The sequence below is a fragment of the Mirounga leonina genome, unplaced genomic scaffold, assembly GCF_011800145.1.
Source record: "Mirounga leonina isolate KUSES-001 unplaced genomic scaffold, KU_Mleo_1.0 Mir_174, whole genome shotgun sequence".
NCBI classification, from domain to species: domain Eukaryota; kingdom Metazoa; phylum Chordata; class Mammalia; order Carnivora; family Phocidae; genus Mirounga; species Mirounga leonina.
The window spans coordinates 8,781,404-8,802,515 of record NW_023270451.1 but is presented as its reverse complement, the minus strand read 5'-3'; the positions used below and the strand labels follow the sequence as shown (position 1 = coordinate 8,802,515).

The following is a 21,112-nucleotide window of genomic DNA, read 5'->3' as shown; positions in this document are numbered from 1 at the left end:
AGAAAGAAAGAAAGAAAGAAAGAAAGAAAGAAAGAAAGAAAGAAAGAAAGAAAGAAAGAAAGAAAGAGAAGCAAGGATATGTATGGTCAATTTTGTCCTCAAGTTCTCCTGTTTAGTCCTTCCAGAGAGTTATTGTGTATCTATTACATGCTCAAGTCATAATTGTATCAGGTAACTCAGAGGTTATCAGCATCTTGGGAAACTAGTCCAAATGAATCACCAGAGATAAATAAAATGAGATGTAGAAGTTTTAATTGGGGCTTTCTAAAAATTTGCGAAGATTATATTGTTTGTAATATATAGTCATGGTAAAGAGAGTTGGGTGATTTCAGGAAATAATGTCCTCAAACTCCTACATTCAGCCATTTACTTCTGTTCGTCAAGGAAACTGCCTGGGAAGCAGGAAGATACAAAAACAGAATCTACGCACAGCTTCTTTTTATAGACTCCATGAAATCAGTGTCCTTACACTGTAACAATATTAACCTCAAATATTTAAAAATTATATTAGTTGTCTAAGAATGAGATGGTAGCTTTAAATAGTCAACATCCATTTCGGAAAATCTTTTAGTCACTTGAGATACTTGATAGGTATCTTAGATTTGGGTGTTAGTGGGTTTTCTAGGCAGCTGCGAAGGTGATGAACAGGTGAAACAGAGATAATCTTCAGTGTTTGCTGTTTTTTAACTGGTAAATTTTGGGATTACGTGCCACACAGTAATAGATAACTGAGTACTTTGTGCTATGTCAGTATTATCTTGAATATTTAAAAAATCAGATGGCAGCTTACGAGACACAGTTGTCTAGTAAAATAGTATATTACTAGTCAACATTAGCCGCTATAATTACCTTGTTTGATTTGAAAAATCCTTAATCTATTTAAAGGAAATACCTGATAAATATCTTGATCCTTAATCTATTTAAAGGAACACCTGATAAATATCTTGGACTTTAGGTCTATTTGGAAAGTATAACAACTCATCTATTTAAAACTTTCCATCAAACTTCCATAGGTATTAAAATACTATGTCCTATGCCAGAGCAAAAGGATATCAACTCAACCTGATACTAAGAAATTGTATAATAACTTTATTTGGGCTCATATTTGGGGAACAAGTAGATTCAGGCCTTAAAACAGCATATGTATAAGAAAAGGGTTTTCTTAATTTGGGTATCAATTGATTGATACCTTTGAAGATAATTTCACCCTGTTTTTTTTTTTTTTTTTAAGATTTTATTTATTTATTTGAGAGAGAGAGAATGAGAGACAGAGAGCATGAGAGGGAGGAGGGTCAGAGGGAGAAGCAGACTCCCTGCCGAGCAGGGAGCCCGATGCGGGACTCGATCCCGGGACTCCAGGATCATGACCTGAACCGAAGGCAGTCGCTTAACCAACTGAGCCACCCAGGCGCCCAATTTCACCCTGTTTTTGAGGTGGGCCCACTTACATTCAATTTTGGGTCAGTTCCAATTGATGGATTAAGGAGGGTTGCTTTAAAAAGTTTTTTTATATTATATGTAATCCCATTCTAACTTTCTGTAAGTAATCACGTAAGGAAAGAAAGTATTTTGGAACTAAGTGATAGGCCACAGTTTAAAAATGCTTATCTTATTATTCAAATCACTTATGTTTTCAGTTCATAAATACTTTGATTATTGATCAGTGATGGTTCAGCTGTAACAGCCAAAGATTTATATTGATAATGGTAAATATTTTGATTTATCATTTCTTTTAAATATTGTATTATTTTATTTTGGTGTGAGTTTAACTAATACCAGGCAAAGAAACATACTCACTTTAGAACTATAAATGTCAATATCCCAATTCAGTGTGACTTAAAAAAAATAAAGGAATTTAAATTAGAGATCAAGTATATCATTTGAGTTTTTCACACAAAACAGTGGCATCTAGTGGTCTACAAAAATCTTCCTCCTAACTGTTTCTAACTTCTCTTTGCTATTAGTTTGAATCAGGTGTTATTTGCCTATAGCTGGTTCAACTGCTAGTGAGGTTTACTAGGATCGCTTGCTGTAGAGATTCAGACTTTTATAATATTAAATTGATCTTTATTAGTAGTTGTGCATGTAACCTAATGTCCACAGTGCTGTTCTTTCTAAAGAAGTTACTCTAGTAGAGATCTTTATATGTAGACAGTCAATAACTGCTTGACAGTCAATAACTGCTACAAAATTAAATTACTTTTAAGACATCAAACAAAAGACTACCTTAGAACAAAGGGCTATAAAAAGAGATTCACCTTTGGAGGCAATGAAATTCGCCTTTTTATCTCTAAAGCGGAAAGGAGTAATGTAAGCTATTTTATCACCACTTGGCATTAATAGTATGGATATGCTTTCACTTACTGCCTAGTACTGGACACCTGACCACAACATATTCCTGTTTTAAACTTTCTTAAATAGTGCTCATTATAAGAAAGATATTGACATTATCTGTATTTATTATGACCGAGTATGGCATGCACCAATTTGGTTTAGGAAAGGTAAATAAAATATTGTCTTTTATATGTAAATGCATTAATTAGTAAAAATAGAATATATTTTTTTCATACTCACACTTGTATATGTATTTACCTGCATGACCAATAGAAGATAACGTGAGACTGCTTAAAAGTTTTAAATACAGGGATTTAATTTTTGTTTGATAGCATTCTGTTCACTCACACGAATGCTACATGTAAAACTCAAATATCGCTATCACTGTGCACCAACTCTGAAAACAATTTTAAATAATTCTAACTGAAAAGGAACTCAAAGGTGTGTTGGGTGGCAATTATTAGCTTAAATTCATATTCACATCTAGCTCCACATTTACTGTATGAAACAAGAACTTTGTAATATTCTCCTTCTTGATCTGGAGGCTGCTTATATGGTGTAAATTCAATGCGCTCTATACCCATGATTTGCATATGCATTTACGCATAACTTGTATATTACATGAAAATAACATTTACACTGAAAAAACTAGGGGATCCAGAAATTGATCCTTTTTTTTAGAAAGTTCTTGACATATATAAGCACTATTTGAAACTTGCAGGCTTAATGGCAATTTTTAATTGAAAGAATTATTACAATCTTTTAAAAATATCAACATTTTCCTATCAGTATAATTCACTTGCTTTATTATTTTTTTTAAGATTTTTTATTTTAGAGAGAGAGTGAGTGTGAGCAGGTGGGGAGGGGCAGAGGGAGAAAGAGAGAGAGAATCCCAAGCAGGCTCCATTCTCAGTGCAGAGCCCAACTAGGGGCTTGATCTCAGGACTCTGAGATCATGATCTGAGCAGAGACCAAGAGTCGGACACCTAACTGACTGAGCCACCCAGGCAACCCTGCTGTCAGTATAATTTAAACAGATACTTGATACAGTTGACCCTTGAACATGGGTTTAAACTGCATGGGTCCATGTGTATGTGGATGTTTTGCAGTACTGTAAATGTATTTTCTCTTCTTTATGATTTTCTTAACATCTCCTATTCTCTAGCTTACTTTATTGTATGAATATAGTATGTAATATATGTAATACAACAAATATATTGATTGTTTATGTTATTGGTAAGGTTTCTGGTCAATAGCAGGCTATTAGTAGTTAAGTATTTGAGGAGTCAAAAGTTATACATGGATTTTCCATTGCACGGTGGGGGAGGTGCCCCAAACTCCATGTTGTTCAAGGGTCAACTGTATTTGTCTTCATACTTTCCTTATAGAGAATAACTCAATTACTTATATGAAAAATAACTCATAGATCTTTTAACATTAACCTATCCCTAGAATTTAGAATGATTCATTTAGGTAACTAACACCAGACTGTAACCAAAGTTTGAGATTTTAAATTACTTACGTTGGCTCATTTATTCTTCAGTTATCTTTAAGGTAAGTAATTACTCAGTAATAGCTAAAAATAACACTTAATGCCAAAACAAGTTTTCTAACAGTGATATTTTATTTGTAAATCTGTGTAGATCTCACAACTAATTCACATAAAAATATTTTTCTCTTTAGTTGGTACTGAAAACAGGAGAAACAGAAATGAAAAAAAAATCCTCGCTGCAGGAATTCAAACTAAACCGTATGAGGTAAAATATTACTTTATGATTAAATATTGAAAAGTCATAAAATTCATCTTAATCATTAACATCCTAAACATCAAACAGATTGAAAGGTATAATTAGAAAAGATATATAGTATCAGGTAGTTTCTAATTTGGGAAAAATAATTTAGGAAATGACTCAAACTCTGAGCTGTAAATATTCATAATAATGAGCTGATGGTCTGAAATGTCTATTTTCATACCATTCCACAATTATAAGCCAATTATTAATTTTATATCCATTTTTAAATTAACAACTAAGAAATAATACCCTGTATGACTCCTTTTTTCTTCTAATTAAAAATGTACCTAAAATTACTCTAAAATAGTGAAGCATAGGGGGTACTCCTTGCTAAGAAGAAACAAATTCCATTGGTGTTTAGGAGACATTAACCTTCAAATCTGCTGATGTAGGTAGAAGGGGTTTATCAAACACTTTTCACATGTCTCCTTGGAGTTTCCTGGCCTTGGCAAGCTTTCAGACCCACCACAGCCATCACTGCAAAATGTGGGGTCTGGCTTCCTGACAGGCTGCCATAGGGACTAGGTAACACAACATGGAGGTGCGCTGTAAATTCTTCTCACGGGGCAAACTTTGACTAATGATTGGTAAGAGATACAAAGAAGACAGCAGACAATTTCTTCTCTATTCCTCCTGCCAAAGGACCGTTCTGTTACATAGGCTTTCCAAACATGTCCTTTCAAGGCTTGTCAGAGAGTGGCAGCCAGCTCAGCAACACATCACCTTTTATTTTCTTCCCAACTCTCTTTGCCTTTCTTCTTCTTTCTCTCCCTCTTGGTGCCCTGGGATTGTCTTTTCAATTAACTAACATGTTAATGTATAGGTATTGTCTCAGCATCTTTTTTTCTTTTTTTCTAAAGATCCCAAACCAAGATAGGAATTCTTTGAGTTCAAGTTATATAAGAAAATAATGATATTACCATTGTAATCCATAAAAATAATATCCTTAATAGTGAAATGGAATCTTTAGGCTTTAATATATAACTATATTTAAATTGCATCCTCCACTTTCGTCAAATATACCTTCACAGAGTAGGCATTTATTGAGCTAGTTTTGAACATTTAAACTTGAGGTGACTATCGGACACCCAAGTAGAGATATAGAGAAGGCTGTTGGTTATGAGTCTGGATTTCAGAAGAGAGATCCAGGATGGAAATATAAATGTAGGAATCATAGCTTATAGATGGTATATCATATGATGAGATTGAAAGAGATTTTCTAAGCACTAAGATTGATAAAGAGAGATGATCCCAAAAGGACCAAGCTCTAGAAAACTCTCACATTTTAGTCAGGAAATGAAGAGGAAACAGTAAAGAGTCTGAGATATTGTCCAAAGAGGTAAAGGAATAACCCAGAGAGTGTAATGTTTTGGATGCTAAGAGAAAAAAGAATGTTTAAAAGGGAAGAAAATCAGCCACTGGGTTCAATGATACTGATAGTCAAATAAGAAAAAAAAATGACTGAGAATACAGACTGAATATTACAGTGAACAGGAGATTTTTGCACAGTGAAGGAGATGAAAAGTTGATTAGAATAGATTCAAGAGGGTATGAGAGGAGGAAATGTAGCTACATAGACAGCTTATTCAAAGAATTTTGGTATAGAGGGAAAGAAAGAAATTGGATGTAAACAGGAGGCCATGATGCTACACGAAGGTTTTTTCAAAAATAATTTTGAAAAAATAGTATTGTTATATACTAAAAGGAATGACCCAAAAGAGAAATTAAAATGGATGATTCAAGGGAGAAAGAGCACTATCTCTGAGGATGTGAGAGGAGATGGCATCAAGAGGACAATTGAAACCTGGCCCACAATAACATAATGAGTAGTTCACCCACACTAAGAGGAATGAATACAAAGATTCAGATAGGTTTATACTTTACTGTTGTAAGCCAATGCTCAATCTTTTCTGGTTGCTTTTTTTTTCTTAATGAAATAAAGTCTAATTGTTACCCAAGAGTGAAGATTAAAAAAAGAATTGTTAAAAGCTTGAGAATAGAGCAGAAAGGCAGAAATATGTCTAGGTGAGAGAATGAATGGTTTATGGATTTATAATACAGTTATTAGCAGCATTAAGGATGATTTGAGTTATGGTTATGAACTTAAAGCAATACAAGAAAGTATGACTATATTTTTCTCTAGTTATGCTCAGCCATGGATGGAATTACACATAAGGAGTAGGCAGATAATTGGTTTTAGGTAGGGTTATGGATTAGCCATAAAAATAAAACAAATGAGAAAAGGATAGAGAATTGAGGATATAGACAAAAAAGTAATTATAATGCGTGAACATAAGATTTAAGCTAAGCACAGAGAAAAGATATAGGGAAGGTGGGAGAGAAAGAGGGTGGTATGCTCAATACATTGTAGGTGCTGGTGAGAGCAAATAATTTGGGGGTTTAGGGAATGATTAGGAAGGATTTGGGGTAGTATTGAAGAGAAGGATAAATACTATATAGGAGTTGTATTTATTGGTATTGAAAAGGTCATAGTATTGAGTGGCTGAGGAGGATGCAAAGGATCATTGGTAGGAGGTCCAGGAATTAAAAGGCCAGGGAGTTAAAAAGATCATCTACATGGATATAGCAATCAACAAAAAAATGTAATAGGAGCAATGTTGGAGAGCATGACAATGATCAAAGGAGCCAGTGATCCTTATTGAAAGAATAAGGGGGGATGACCTGACCCTGAGAGTTACAGATAGATCACTATAGCAAGGACAGATAATGGGTGACACAAACTGATGACACAAATTTGAAACCTGGGGACTTTTAGGGAAGAGAGAAGGAGAATGGACTGGAAGTGGCAAAGAGGAGGAGGCAGGATACCTATCACTTCTCCATGCCCAATTTAAGAAGAGAGTGGAAATGAAATTGGCCATCATTTGAGAAGATAAGTAAAGAAAGTCCTCTGGAAAAAAACAAAAAAACAGGTTTCCATTAAAGCTAGATGGTACAATGAGGGGTAACAGAAGAGACCGGGGCTATAGAAGAATTTGTGAATGTCCTACTGTGAATTTCAGTGGTCACAGCGAAAAGAAATGGGAAGAGTGGAATATGAGTTCAGAGAAGGCACCAGGCAGCATTATAGCCTAAATAATGTAGGTTTAGTCTTAATATTTCTAGGCAGAGGGTGGTGGCCAGACTGTGAGTAGGAGTGGGAGGTCTTGTGAGGAATAGGACTCACTCTGGGCCCCCACTATTCTCTTGCCACAGAAAAGCACAGATTTCTGCAGGCTAGAGTCTTACTGCTAGTGAAAGCTATCCCTCTTGATTTCTGTAGAAGGAAGCTTCCTGCCTGGCAGGGAAGCAATCCTACTATGAGCACAGGGCATCCATCATCCTTTCACTGCAAATAGAGGGGAATGTTCTTCCTTCAAGCACCTGGGCACCTTCTTGACTTCTGAAGGAGGCCCAGGGAAAGGACACAATATGAGTAAGAAAACCAGGAACTTGTTTGTGTCATGAGTTTAACAAGCTTTTCCTTTTCTATTTCATAGTTATTATTTTCTTTTTTTTTTTAAAGATTTTATTTATTTTTCAACAGAGAGAGAGAGACAGTGAGAGAGGGAACACAAGCAGGGGGTGTGGGAGAGGGAGAAGCAGGCTTCCCGCAGAGCAGGGAGCCTGATGTGGGGCTCGATCCCAGGACCCTGGGATCATGACCTGAGCCGAAGGCAGACACTTAACGACTGAGCCACCCAGGTGCCCCCATAGTTATTATTTTCATCTGCAAAAGTCTAAAGGTTGGATGGCAGCTCTTTTTTTCTCATCCCTGGTGACCTTTATTATGATTGTAGGAATGTACACTACCATGACATTACTATTTAATAAAAATTCATAGTATCTCTTGGAATTTATTATACCACGATTATAATTTCAATTAGTTTTGACTGAACTTTTAATAAATATGTCTGTTGTGGAGTCAATTTTCACTCTTGAAATTGGTATTAAGTACCTATCGTATACTAGTCATGCAGCCACAAACTGGGATACACTGAAGGAACCCACAGTCTAATAAGATTACACTTGAAAAGATAATTTTATTTCCCCTATGACATGATGGAGCTACATACAAGAGTCTGTGGGGGGTGGAGAGGTAAGATAGGTAACTCAATTTGAGATGCTTTATTTGAATCTGTAACAAGCGTTCTCACACTGTTTTCTGCCCTGGCTCATTTGACAGATGCAATATGTTCTTTTTCTATGGCAGCGGCTTTCTATTATAATGATTTTCAGTTAGGTGTGTGGAATGATGTGTTATTCTACAGGCAATGGATCAGAATGGCCAAGTAGACAGGGGGCTTAGATAGTTGGAAAACCCATCACCTCCCAGATGAGTATCTTCCATTCTAAAGACAGTTTTCTCCCACTCTGTGAGAATCTGCTTTGTAGGATAAGTAGTCTTAGATTGGGAAAGTGCATTTTAGGGGTATGGTTTGTGCAAAAAATAGGAGCAACTGGAGATGGGGGGGCACAGGTTGGGAGGGGGCTGTGGCAAGACATGAGGTGTGAGAAATAGGCAGACAACAGAACATGCATTAAATTGCATGGTTAAGAAGGTTTGGATTAATTTTTCTGAAGGTTATCAGGAATTATTGATGATTTTAAAACAATGCATGATATAATGAGGCATAAATTCTCAAAAGCTCATTCTGGTCATAGAGTAAGGACGAATTGGAGAACATTTAGAAATTGGAAGACTAGTTGAAGATATTGCCTATCCAAGCAAGCAACAGTAACAGACTAATGTAAGGCAGTGCTGATAGAAATGGAGAAAGAAGAATGGATTTGAAAACATATAGGAAGGAAATTGAGGGAGTGATGGCTTGGACGTGTGGTCACTGAAGAGAGAGGCAAAACAACTTAGTATTTTTTGAAGGTCTACTATGTGTTTCATTTTAGGTACTTTTATTTATGTTATCATTTACTCACACAAATCTGAGAATTTAGTGCTGCCCCATTTTGACAGAAGAGAAAATTGAAGATCAAAGAATATATTTTACATGCCAAAGATTATCCATTAAGTATCCGGAGAGCTGGAATTAAGCCAGGTTGTTTTGGTTTCAAATTACACTCTTTTCCCCATCATATGATAATTCCTCCAAATTACAATGTAACAATAAGACTATCAGATTTCTAATTTAGACAGTTTAGGAAAATGGTGGGGCCATCAATAAAAGTATGCAGTATTGGGCAGAGGTAAAAGATAATGTGTGCAGTTTTGTCTACGAGGAGTTTGAGGACCTGTGACTTACTCAATCAGATGTATATACACAGCATTTGTACATGCAACTCTAAGGATCAAATGATACATACTCTGGATACAGATACACAGTAGAGTTATTCATCTACTATTTCAGTGAGAGGGCGTAAAATGATAAGAGAAAAGGACCTACACAGAAATTTGGAGAATAACACCCTTTGACAGAGGCAAAAAGACACACAAAGGAGACCAAGACTAATCAGATAGGCAGGAGGACAATTAAAAGAAATTATTTTTACAAATAAAGAGAAAAGAGTTTCAGGAGGATTTAATTGTTCACAGGGACAAAATGCAACAGAACATACAAGAAATGTGAGGAGCAAAATATATTCCCTGGCACTGGAAATTAGGTCATCTGCGGCCCTAGTGATAAGCAGTTCATCGGAAAGATGGAGGTAAAAAAGAGTATTAGATGGGGCGCCTGGGTGGCTCAGTCAGTTGAGCATCTGCCTTCCACTTGGTCATGATCCCAGAGTCCTGGGATCGAGCCCTGCATCAGGACCTCTGCTCAGTGGGGAGCCTGCTTCTCCCTCTCCCTCCACTGCTCCCCCTGCTTGTGTGCGCTCTCTCTCTGTCAAATAATTAAATAAAATCTTAAAGAAAAAAAAAAGACTATTAGAACTTATCAGGACTACTCTTCCAAAAACAGTAAACATAGCATGGATAACAACTGGATATTATAGGTATGTGGTGATGTTGTATACTATAGGAAGGCTACTCATCAGACATCATGCTTCCATAATACCTACTTAAATATATCAAACAAACCAGGAAAAAAGAAAAAGAGACATCCAACAGAAAAATGGTCAAAGACCAAGCGCTGACAATTCACAAAAAGAGATACCAATTTAAATTTAAGGAAAGCACGTTGAATCTTTTTGGTAAGAAAAGTATTGCAAAGTAAACCACAATGAGTTTCTCATTGTTGGCAAACAAATTAACAGAAATGTTTAAAACAGGGGCACCTGGATGGCTCAGTTGGTTTATCGACCAACTCTTGATTTTGGTTCAGGTCATGATCTCAGGGTTGTGAGATTCAGCCCTGTGTTGGGCTCTGTGCTCAATGGGGAGTCTGCTTGAGGCTCTCTCTCTCCCTCTCCCTATGTCTCTCCCCTCTCCCTGAGTGCTTTCTCTCTCTCTCAAAATGAAAAATCAATAAATCTTAAAAAAAAAAAAAAAGGAATGTTTAAAACAATAATAACCTGACACTGAGATGAAAGTTAGTATAACTTCCCCAGAGGGCATCTGGGCAATATGTATGGTAATGTAAATCTCCAAATGTAAATTTACTTTGATTCAGATATTTCATTTTTAGAAATTTGTCTTAAATATAAACAGATGCACATAAATATGAACAAATATTTAGCCATGAGGTTTTAGCTCTTGCAGGCTATATTAAAAAAACTATTATAATTAGAATATCATCATTTCAATAGTGCTGATGAATTAATGGATCTAGGCATTGATCATCAATGGCTGTTAACACCAGAAAAAGACAAACAGCACAGTATTATGTACCGCCTGAGGGCAGGACACCATGCCACCTATGAAATATTATTGCCAAAATAGGAAAATTGAATTCTGGATCTAAGTACCTGTTTCTAGGAAATACAGTTGATAGAGGTATACATCAGATCACACTGGTGATGATGCAATCAGCAAAATCTTGGACAGGACAAATAGTAGAGATCCACTGGCCTATTTTTTTCTTGTTCTTTTTTTTTTTCCAACAAATAAATTGCAAGGAAATAAGAGAGAGATGAAGAGTAATCTATTGATTAGGAGAGACTTACTGACCATCTGCAGTGCATGGATCTTATTGATTTAAATAATCTGGAGATTAAATAATGCTGATTTAAATAATTTGGAATGTTGATTTAAATAATTTGGAGAGGGGGAGGGAAGGAGTGAGGGAGAGGACATCAAGTATTTTTGAACACTGCTTGAATATTTGATACTGGATAATATGAAGAATTACTTGAATTTTTTTGAGGTGTGATAACGGTGTTATGGTTATGTAAAAAAAAAAAAAAAAGGTAGAGTTGGGAATGGATGAGGGTATAGATGAAATATGATTGACCAGAAGTTGATAATTGTTAAAGCTGGGTGATGGGTACATGGTGGTTCATTAAACCAATCTTGCTTAAAAACAACCACCACGAACCTATTTAATAATGTGGTTTTGATTAAATAATTTATGGCATACCCATGAGATAAAATAATATGTAAATATTCAAATGTCCTTTATATTACACAGTATATAGAATGGCTAATAATATTCAGGCACTCAACTATTCATAAAATATTAATAAATGTAAAAAGTCACAAAGCAGCATGCAGAGAATTATCCCATTCACATGCAGAGAATGGAAATAAAGACCCCCAAATTAGTAGTAATTATCTCTGAAAAAAAAATTCGTGATTGTGAAGGGAAAGGCATTTGAAGGAAAATTTAGGGTCATGGGACATTTTATATTTTTAGCTAAGAGAACTTTATATATTATCTTATTTATAGTTAATTTGATCAAGGACTTACTACTTATCAGACATTGTGCTGGCACTTTACAAACTTATGAAGCATTTGTGAGATAACTATATTTATTTTTAAGAGAAGCCAAGTATAGAAATTTTGAGACACTTGCCTAAATTAACTAGCTAGAAAGAGAGCCAGGATTCAAATCTGCAGTTTGACTCAAGAGCCTTCATGCTTATCCATTGCCTCTTGAGGAAAAGCGGGGAGAAGCAGAGATAGGAAGTCCTAGAGGGAGAAAACGAATGGATGGAAGGAAAGCTCTGAATACACACAGACAGAAGAACCCCATCCAGAGCAGGAGGGAAGTCAAACAGTGGCAGATGTCTGTCAAGTGGGGGTTCCCATCTAACTAGAAAATTTTGTGGTTTTTTTTCACACAAAATGTCTAACATAGTCTTTTCAAACTGTTGAAAATTTTTCAGTTTATTTTATTTTATTATGTTATGTTAATCACCATACATTACATCAGTTTTATTTTATAAACCATCTTTTCCCTTTTGTAGGAAATTTATGTTTCCATATACTAAATATTGGGAAAAATTACAGAGATTCCCTATACTGTTCAAGTGGTTCATCTGCTCATGTACAATAGCACACTCTACTAGTTACTATGCCTTTATTTTGCATTTTGATATTCATCCACAAAACAAATACTGAGCATCTACTACGTGCTTGGCATGTTTAAATATTCATGGTGAGTAAGACCTATAGACATGCATATCCCCAGCCCTCATGAAGCTCATGAAGTCCAGGGATCCATAACATTTTTCCATAAATAGACAGTAAATATTTCAGGCTTTGCAATTAATTCTGTCTCTATTGCAACTAACTCAACTCTGCCCTTATAGCTGAAATAGGCCAGACAATATATGCATGAAGAATGTGGCTGTTTTCCGACACAAATTTATTTACGAAAACAGTGCTTTAAAGTCACTTTCAAGTGCAGATGCGTTAAACTGGATTTAGCATGAGAGCCTTGTTCTAGGTTGGCAATGGAATTCTCTGTATTGTGAATTGTTAATAGTGAAAAAACATTGCGGAAGTAGCAATGGAAATTTAAGAGACTCTGTATTTTGTTGTTATGTGGCTCTAGGGTCCTGTTTGGGATTGAGATAGAGTAACACATATCTTTGTTTGCCCCAGACAGTGCAAGTTAATGTCTGTTATCCTGGTATATAATGAACACAGCTCCTCTTTTCACTCTGTGATTTTCCAGTTAGGATGGCAAAACTGTATGGTCGTCCTAAGTTTAGAGCTAGAACAATGATCTCCCTCAATAGGAAAAGGAATCAGATATCAGTTAAGGCAAAGCTATGACAGGAAGATATAAAGGATGTAAAGAAGTTTCTTTACTGAAGAAGGTTTTCCAGAGGGCATATTCGCAAAGGACTGGAAAGGAGGTCAACTGGAATTCTTTTTTTTTTTTTTTTAAGATTTTATTTACTTATTTGAGAGAGAAAGACTGAGCAGAGAGAACATGAGAGGGGGAGGATCAGAGGGAGAAGCAGACTCCCTGCCGAGAGGGGAGTCCGATGTGGGACTCAATCCCAAGACTCCAGGATCATGACCTGAGCTGAAGGCAGTTGCTCAACCAACTGAGCCACCCAGGCGCCCTCACCTGGAATTCTTAACCAATGGTGTCTTAGTTCAGGCTGCTAGAGCAAAGCACTCTATAGACTGGGTGTCTTCTAAGTAACAGAAATATATCGCTCCCAGTTCTGGAGGCTACAAGTCCAAGGTTGAGGCACCAGCATGGTTAGGTTTTGGTGGGAACTGTCTTCCTGGATGTGGACTGCTGGCTTCTTGCTGTGTCCTTACATGGTGGGAAGACTGAGAGCTACCTCCAGGGCACTCACCCCATTCCTAAAGGCTCCATTTCATGACCTAATTACCTCCCAAAGGCCCGCCTCCAAATACCATCCCACTGGGGATTAGATTTCAACATAGGAATTTGGGGGAGGACACAAACTTTCAGTCCATGACAAATGGTGTCTATGAAAAAGGAAGGAAATAGTTGGGGGCTGGGAAGTAAAGAACAGTAAAGGAATAGAACCTGCGAGAAGCATTAAAGACTCGCTGATTTTTTGCATCATTATTACAAACAGAACCTTACTGATAGCCTGTATCTACCTTAAAAAAAAAAAAAAAAATCTAGCCTAAATATTTCCCCCTCCTTACTCTGAAACAAGGCAAGTGTTCTTCTGGCGAAAGATCATAGGGGAAGGAACAATCTATTCCAGGAATATTTACATTCCTATTTGCCAAATGTAGTTCGTTTTCAGAAAACAACTAGAGTTGGGGCGCCTGGGTGGCTCAGTTGGTTAAGCGACTGCCTTCGGCTCAGGTCATGATCCTGGAGTCCCGGGATCGAGTCCCGCATCGGGCTCCCTGCTCGGCGGGGGGTCTGCTTCTCCCTCTGACCCTCCCCCCTCTCATGCTCTCTCTCTATCTCATTCTCTCTCAAATAAATAAATAAAATCTTAAAAAAAAAAAACAAACTAGAGTTGAGATAAATGTTCAAATTTAGAATGTTTATCCATACCAGATATTTTAAAGCTGCACCCATAATAAGTGTTTCCTGTTGATTTTTAAGATCAGTATTTCCTCACTACCTGTTGCCTCTGCTCCGAGGGCAACCTCAGAGCTGCCGGCAGTAAGGGTTTCCTCCTATCCCGTCGGGCAGGATTAGCCATCTATCTCCGCATCCCCTACGGCAAGTTCACAGATGCGCTTGGAAATCCGCTGGCTGTGAAGAGCTTGATGCTTCGGTTTCAGGGTGAGCTCCCTTCCAAGCCAGAGGGAGGACCCTCCCACGGGCCGTGTGGTTCTGTGGTTTTGTGAAATTGGCAAATACAGGATTTTTTTTTTTTAAGATTTTATTTATTTATTTGAGAGAGAGAGAATGAGAGAGAGCACATGAGAGGGGGGAGGGTCAGAGGGAGCAGCAGACTCCCCGCTGAGCAGGGAGCCCGATGCGGGACTCGATCCCGGGACTCCAGGATCATGACCTGAGCCGAAGGCAGTCGCTTAACCAACTGAGCCACCCAGGCGCCCTGTACATCTCTTATTTGCAAAAGTGCTTCCCATCCTACCTCCCTTTTGCTTTCAAAAGAAATAACAGGTAAAGTTTAGTGAGCAAAATCTGTTGGGATTTCAGCACACACATAGAAAAATATTTTATAAAATTCCAAACAGTAATGGATTAAATAGTAAGAAAAATTCGGCAAAACCTTAAATAGCTATAAATGACTATCATTAAAAATTAAACATAATATTAGTCTAATATTTGCTTTATTATTCAAACACAAGCTTTGTAATGGAATCATAAACCCAAGCAGGCTCATTTGAACAATAGAAAAATATTATGATTATGCTGTAAATATATATAGTGGATATGCAATATAGATACATAATCTATAATAATATTGTCAATATGTTGGTGACCTAGGAAGGTGGTTTAGAAATGTATAAAATTATGTCCAACTAGACATCTCTTTGGGGCCCAATTCATTTGTTTCTTGCAATTGTGTTACAAATTCACAAATGAGAACAGTTTCTGGTTAGTCTCTCATTTTCAAGTTCAATTTTAAAAGTACAAAGTCTGCCATAATTAAAACTATTAGAAAAAAATACAAAGTCTTCAGAAGTTTGTGGACTTTAAAACTGAATTTTATTAGGTGGGAAACTGTTCCTAGTGGGTATTTTATTAATATTTTGTAATGATAATGCTTAGATTTTCCAATTCAAATGTTTGAAGTGTGACAATAGATTTTAAATGATTGATGTGAGTAATTGTAAATGTGTTTAATATTTAGGGTGCTATTTATTCCTCACAATCCGGTGATGTGTATGGGTGGTTATTTGTACAATTCTTTCACATCGAATGGAAGAATAGAGTTCTTTGTATTCAAGAAGATATTTGGAAGCCTGTTCTAAAGATATAAAATTGCTCTCGGAAAACACTAGGAAAAAACAGGCTGTATTGTTCTTCCTCAAAGAGCACAAAAGGCAATCAAACAAGGGAACTAGAATATGGTAATTATTGAGAATGTTGATGGTACCCTTAAGATTAAGCCCCTGATGGTAAATGCTTTTCTGGGGATGAATTTTCTGAAAAATCTATTAAGTGGGGTAAGGAGAGGATGGCAAACTTCTACTTCTACCTTGCACAAAACCATCCATTTGTGTAATCGACCAAATCCTATTTCTTGATTTTGCTTATAGAGCATGGATAGTGAAATGGATTACTAAGGACATAACAAATAGGTATGAGGAACGACAACAAAAAAGAAGATAATAATAAAGGTGCTATTTCCAGAAGAGCTTGGTCAGGATTTGAAGGGGTAAAAACATACGCATTCCCTTTTGTTTGCAAGGCAGCCTCTGACAATGAAGATGAATTAAAGACTCAGGAAGCTAATGTCCTTGATGTTAATTCCCTTACAGTTCTCTTTCTTGCAGAAACTTCTTAGAGATCAGATGGCTAAGACCTAATCTTTATTTCATGTTTCTGTAACTTTAAAATGAATTTCTCTCTGCTGCTTCTCAGATACTGACAATAAATCCATAGTGCAAATACTGAGAACACTAGATTTTGGAAGAAACCAAAGTAACAAAGCCAAAACCTTTATTCTGGATTAATATATATTTTTGAATCAGTAACGTAATGGCTAAACAATCACATTAGAATTGACACTTGCCGTTTTAGAGTGGGGGATAAATTGGGGCATGTGAAGTATCCTCGCAAAGTTCTCAGATGATGCATTTTGGTTGACTGACTCTATTACTGATGAAAACATCAAGGCAGCTCTTCACTGGGTTATAAAATATTGTGACTATTTTAAAATTGTTCTTATTCTTTTTAGTTTTCCAACACTCCTACTTCTGACAAAACCAAGCACTATGGCGTGAATGCTTATGTTCTCCTCAAAATTCCTATGTTGAAATCCTGACTCCCAAGGTGATGGTATTAGTTGGTACCTTTGGGAGGTGATTAGATTATGAGGGTGGAGACTCGTGAATGGGATTAGTGCCCTTATAAATAGAGGCCTCAGCGAGTTTGCCGATCCCTTCAACCATGTGAAGATACAGAAGTTAGCTTTCTACAACGGAGAAGAGGGCCCTCCCTAGACCTTGATCTTGCTGGTACCCTGATCTTAGACTTCCAACCTCCAGCAATGTGAGAAATAAAAATCAGTTGTTTATCAGCTACCCAGTGTCTGGTATTTTCTTTACAGCAGTCCAAACAGACTAAGACACCAAAATATTTCCAGTGTGTTTTAAAATATAGAAGCAGCTACAACATAATCCCACTTTTTAAAACAGTAGCATAATACATTTCAACAATTATTTCACACTTGTAGGAAACCCTCTTGAGAAGTCCCTTGAAAAATAAAAAAGCATGGGGACATCTGGGTGGCTCAGTTGGTTAAGTGTCTGACTCTTGATTTTGACTCAGGTCAGGTCTCAGGATCTTGAGATCGAGCCCTGCCTTGGGCTCTGTGCTGAGTGTGGAGCCTGCTTAAGATTCTCTCTCTTCCTGAATGAAGCGGGGGAAATCGCAGGGGTAGATGAACCATGAGAGACGATGGACTCTGAAAAACAAACAGGGTTCTGGAGGGGAGGGGGGTGGGAGGATGGGTTAGCCTGGTGGTGGGTATTGAGGAGGGCACATTCTGCATGGAGCACTGGGTGTTATGCACAAACAATGAATCATGGAACACTTCATCTAAAACTAATGATGTAATGTATGGGGATTAACATAAGAATAAAAAAAAAAGATTCTCTTCCTCTTCCTCTGCCCCTCCCTCCTCTCTATTGCCATCTCTGAAAAACAAAAGACAAAAACAAAACAAAAAAACATTTTTGATCTTAAATCTAGTTCATACTATCTACTAGTTATGATTATTAACATGGCCCATGACTTGAGTAAGTATATGAGGAATAAGAATTTTTTTAGGCTCACACATACGCATTTTATCATAAGCATGGGGAATTGTACTATTTCATGCAATATTATCATAAAGCAACTTTATTATTTGGACTCCCACCACCACTTTAAACTTATTCATTGGGGCCATGTCCTCCCTCACACATGGATGCAGACTTGTACTGAACTATGACTTGACTTCTGTTTGGTTTTGGTTATTGAAATCCCTCTGGGCGCTTTCTCATTTCAATTCCAAATGAAGCAAACTTGGTTTTAAATTAAGATTTCTTCTTTTCCTTCCCCCCAACTATTAAAATCAAAGGATTATTGTTAAAAAAAAAAAAAAAGATTTCTTCTTTTCCTTTGGCTGATTTCTTATCATCTTACTGCCACCTCTCATGTAAATAATACTGCTTTTCTCATTCAAGATTTTTTTTTTTTTTAAGCATCTCTCCTGTCCTGGTCACTGTGCTAGGCAAACCAGAAACAGTCACTTCTTTCAAGGAGCTTACGGTCTGATCAGAGGAGAGAGATAATAAAGATTTAAACAGACAAGTATAAATGAATAAATAATTGTCATGCAATACAAAAATGGAAGAAACACATGAGAAAGGCTTGGATAGACTTCTCTATAGGGGTAACCAAAATCTGATGGTGATCTCAGCAGATATTGCCATCCCAGCTTCCTGCAAGAAGCGATATTGCTTATTCCCCATTCTACAACTAAAACCGAGCTCTGAAATTTAACTGAGTTTTTTTTTTTAAAGATTTATATTTTTAATTTATTTGACGGAGAGAGACACAGTGAGAGAGGGAACACAAGCAGGGGGAGAAGGAGGGGAGAAGCAGGCTTCCCCACGGAGCAGGGAGCCCGATGTGGGGCTCGATCCCAGGACCCTGGGATCACCACCTGAGTCGAAGGCAGACGCTTAACGACTGAGCCACCCAGGCGCCCCAATTGAGTTTTACAGAAGGCTTGGAATAGCCTGAGTGCCTCACCTGGAATAAACACCCTCCTGCATTAAGCAGTGAGTCTTAGAACCCATGGGACAAAGGTATGCACAGAGTCCCCACCTACAGAATGAGGGTCGGTTTCACCAGCGAGAAGCTGCAGGCATTTCTCAATTTTACAACAGGCTCAACTGCCCATTAGACCGGAGTGCAATGCCAGCCTGGGATGATGGACAGTAGGTTCATCCTCTTCCTTCCAGGTAACACATTCTCATCATTGTGAACTGATCAAGACGCACACGACGACTGATATCACACATCCAAAACCCAGGTTATTCAGCTTCTAATAACACAACTCTTAGGACAAACCCTACTCACTCTTAAGGAGCCCTTCTCTAAATCCGGCACAATTCCTTATTGTAATATGTGCTCTGTTGTAAGTAGAAAAGAGGCCTCTTGTGCATTCATATGAGCGATTTAGGCCAATCTATCTTTTGAGGAAGTTTCTGGGCAAAAACGGAAAGATATCCCAGGAACAAATCACAATCTTCACATAGAGGTCAATCTAAATCCAAATTTAAATAGAAAATGTTTTCTAAATATTCAAGGACACACGTGATTTACATTTATATGTGAATTCAAACCATGTGGTTTGAAATCAGCTCACCAATAATCAGAACTTGTAATAACAACACATAGGGAATTGTTTCATCATACCCCTTCTATTGGCTATCATCAAAGGGTTGTTTTTAAGAACAAAATAAAGAACTTCCCTAAAGATATTTCAGTATTCACTGTAAAGAGCAAGAACCGCTTATGAATTCCTCCAAACACGATTTTTCCAGTCCAGATCCATCCAATTTAATCCACCCGATCAAACATATTTGACTCTACACACAACGGAGCCACTTAAGGCCTGAATTCTTACGTTTTTATCTTTGTGCTCTAGCATCTAGTAAGTGCCTAGCTGCAATATTTTATAAAAGCCTGAGTAAAGAAATGAAAGAATTAACTACACGTTAAAGTTCAACCACTCAATAGCCTTATGACAAGGGTCAGTTACTTAACAAATCAAAGGCTCAATTTCATCACCTACACATATTCCATACGGTACTACCTGTTTGATAAGTTGTCATTATAAGCGAGAGCTAGTGTTATTAGTATTGTTATTTTAAACAAATGAAATGAATCTGATTAGAGTTAGATTTATAAGTAGTGCGTTCCAGTCAGGCAATGGAGAATCAGGCTGGGGAAAGTGTTTAGGAATCAGTAAAATCATTTGCTCATATTAAAAGAAACTATAGTCAGGAAACCCCACAGACATGATGGCAGATCCTTGACTGTGACTCTCCTGATTCGGGAGGAAACATTGTGGCCAGTGATATCCACACACATGCTCTTTGTTACGCAGTCGTAACTGTCTTCTATTATCGTATAGCAATAGGTTCATCTTTTATGTTAGTAGGCCAAAGACATGGTACAGAGTCTTTTGAAGGTGGCCTTCCAGAAAGACTTTCATTTGCAAACAAGCCTCAGATACCAGGTCTGTCATAATCTTTCTAAATTTCAGATTGTTTTTTTTTTTTTCAGGCCAATTTTAGTGGACATATGAAATTTCACAGATGGTACTATATTAGTGAGAGATGATGTTTTTAAACACATGTTGACAAGGAGAACATTTCTTTATGTCAGACACATTGGAGCTTCTTCCTCCTCCTACCTCTAGTTTCCTCTTGGAAATGTCCTGTAAACGTCTAGGATAAAAAGCCATGACTGGATGATGGTTACACACCAATGTTAGGGTATTTAATGCCAGTGAATTGCATGCTCAAAATGGTCGCCTGGTAAGTTTTATGTTATGTATATCTTACAATTTGAAGAAACAGACTGTAGAAGTATTAGATTCCTGTGTAAATATGATTGTGCTAAATAATGAAGCCCAATTTATTTTTATTGCTTAAATACTGGATTAGTTCATTAGTTCAATAGAGGGGTAGAGAGATTAAAGAAAGTCTCAGCCAGCTTTAACCTCACAAGATTAAGCAGTGGGGGTTTTGTCTGTTTTTAGAGCTAATCTGGGTCCTTGAATTGCTACATGCCCCTGGCTAAGACCGAGTATATTTTAGATGAAGGGTTCTTTTGAAGATCTATGAAATTTTTGGTTGTTCTACTCCAAAACAACCAAAACAGGTTTAAATGCCAATACTTTTTGCTCATCAACAGCTATAGGGACCAGCCTGAGTTGACATTTTTAAATGCAAAGAAAAATTTATGCTTTAGTGGAAAACTATGAATTTCTAACATTC

The 21,112-nt window shown here is 37.0% G+C and overlaps 1 long non-coding RNA gene across 1 annotated transcript in view; it reads left to right on the top strand.

Moving 5' to 3' along the window:
* LOC118020678 overlaps positions 1–16,214 on the top strand; it is a 19,634-nt gene extending 3,420 nt beyond the window's left edge. The window contains exons 2-3 of the long non-coding RNA XR_004681981.1: positions 4,018–4,091; positions 16,151–16,214. This is a non-coding gene — a long non-coding RNA (uncharacterized LOC118020678). The remainder of the gene's footprint in view (positions 1–4,017; positions 4,092–16,150) is intronic.
* Positions 16,215–21,112: the final 4,898 nt, after the last annotated feature.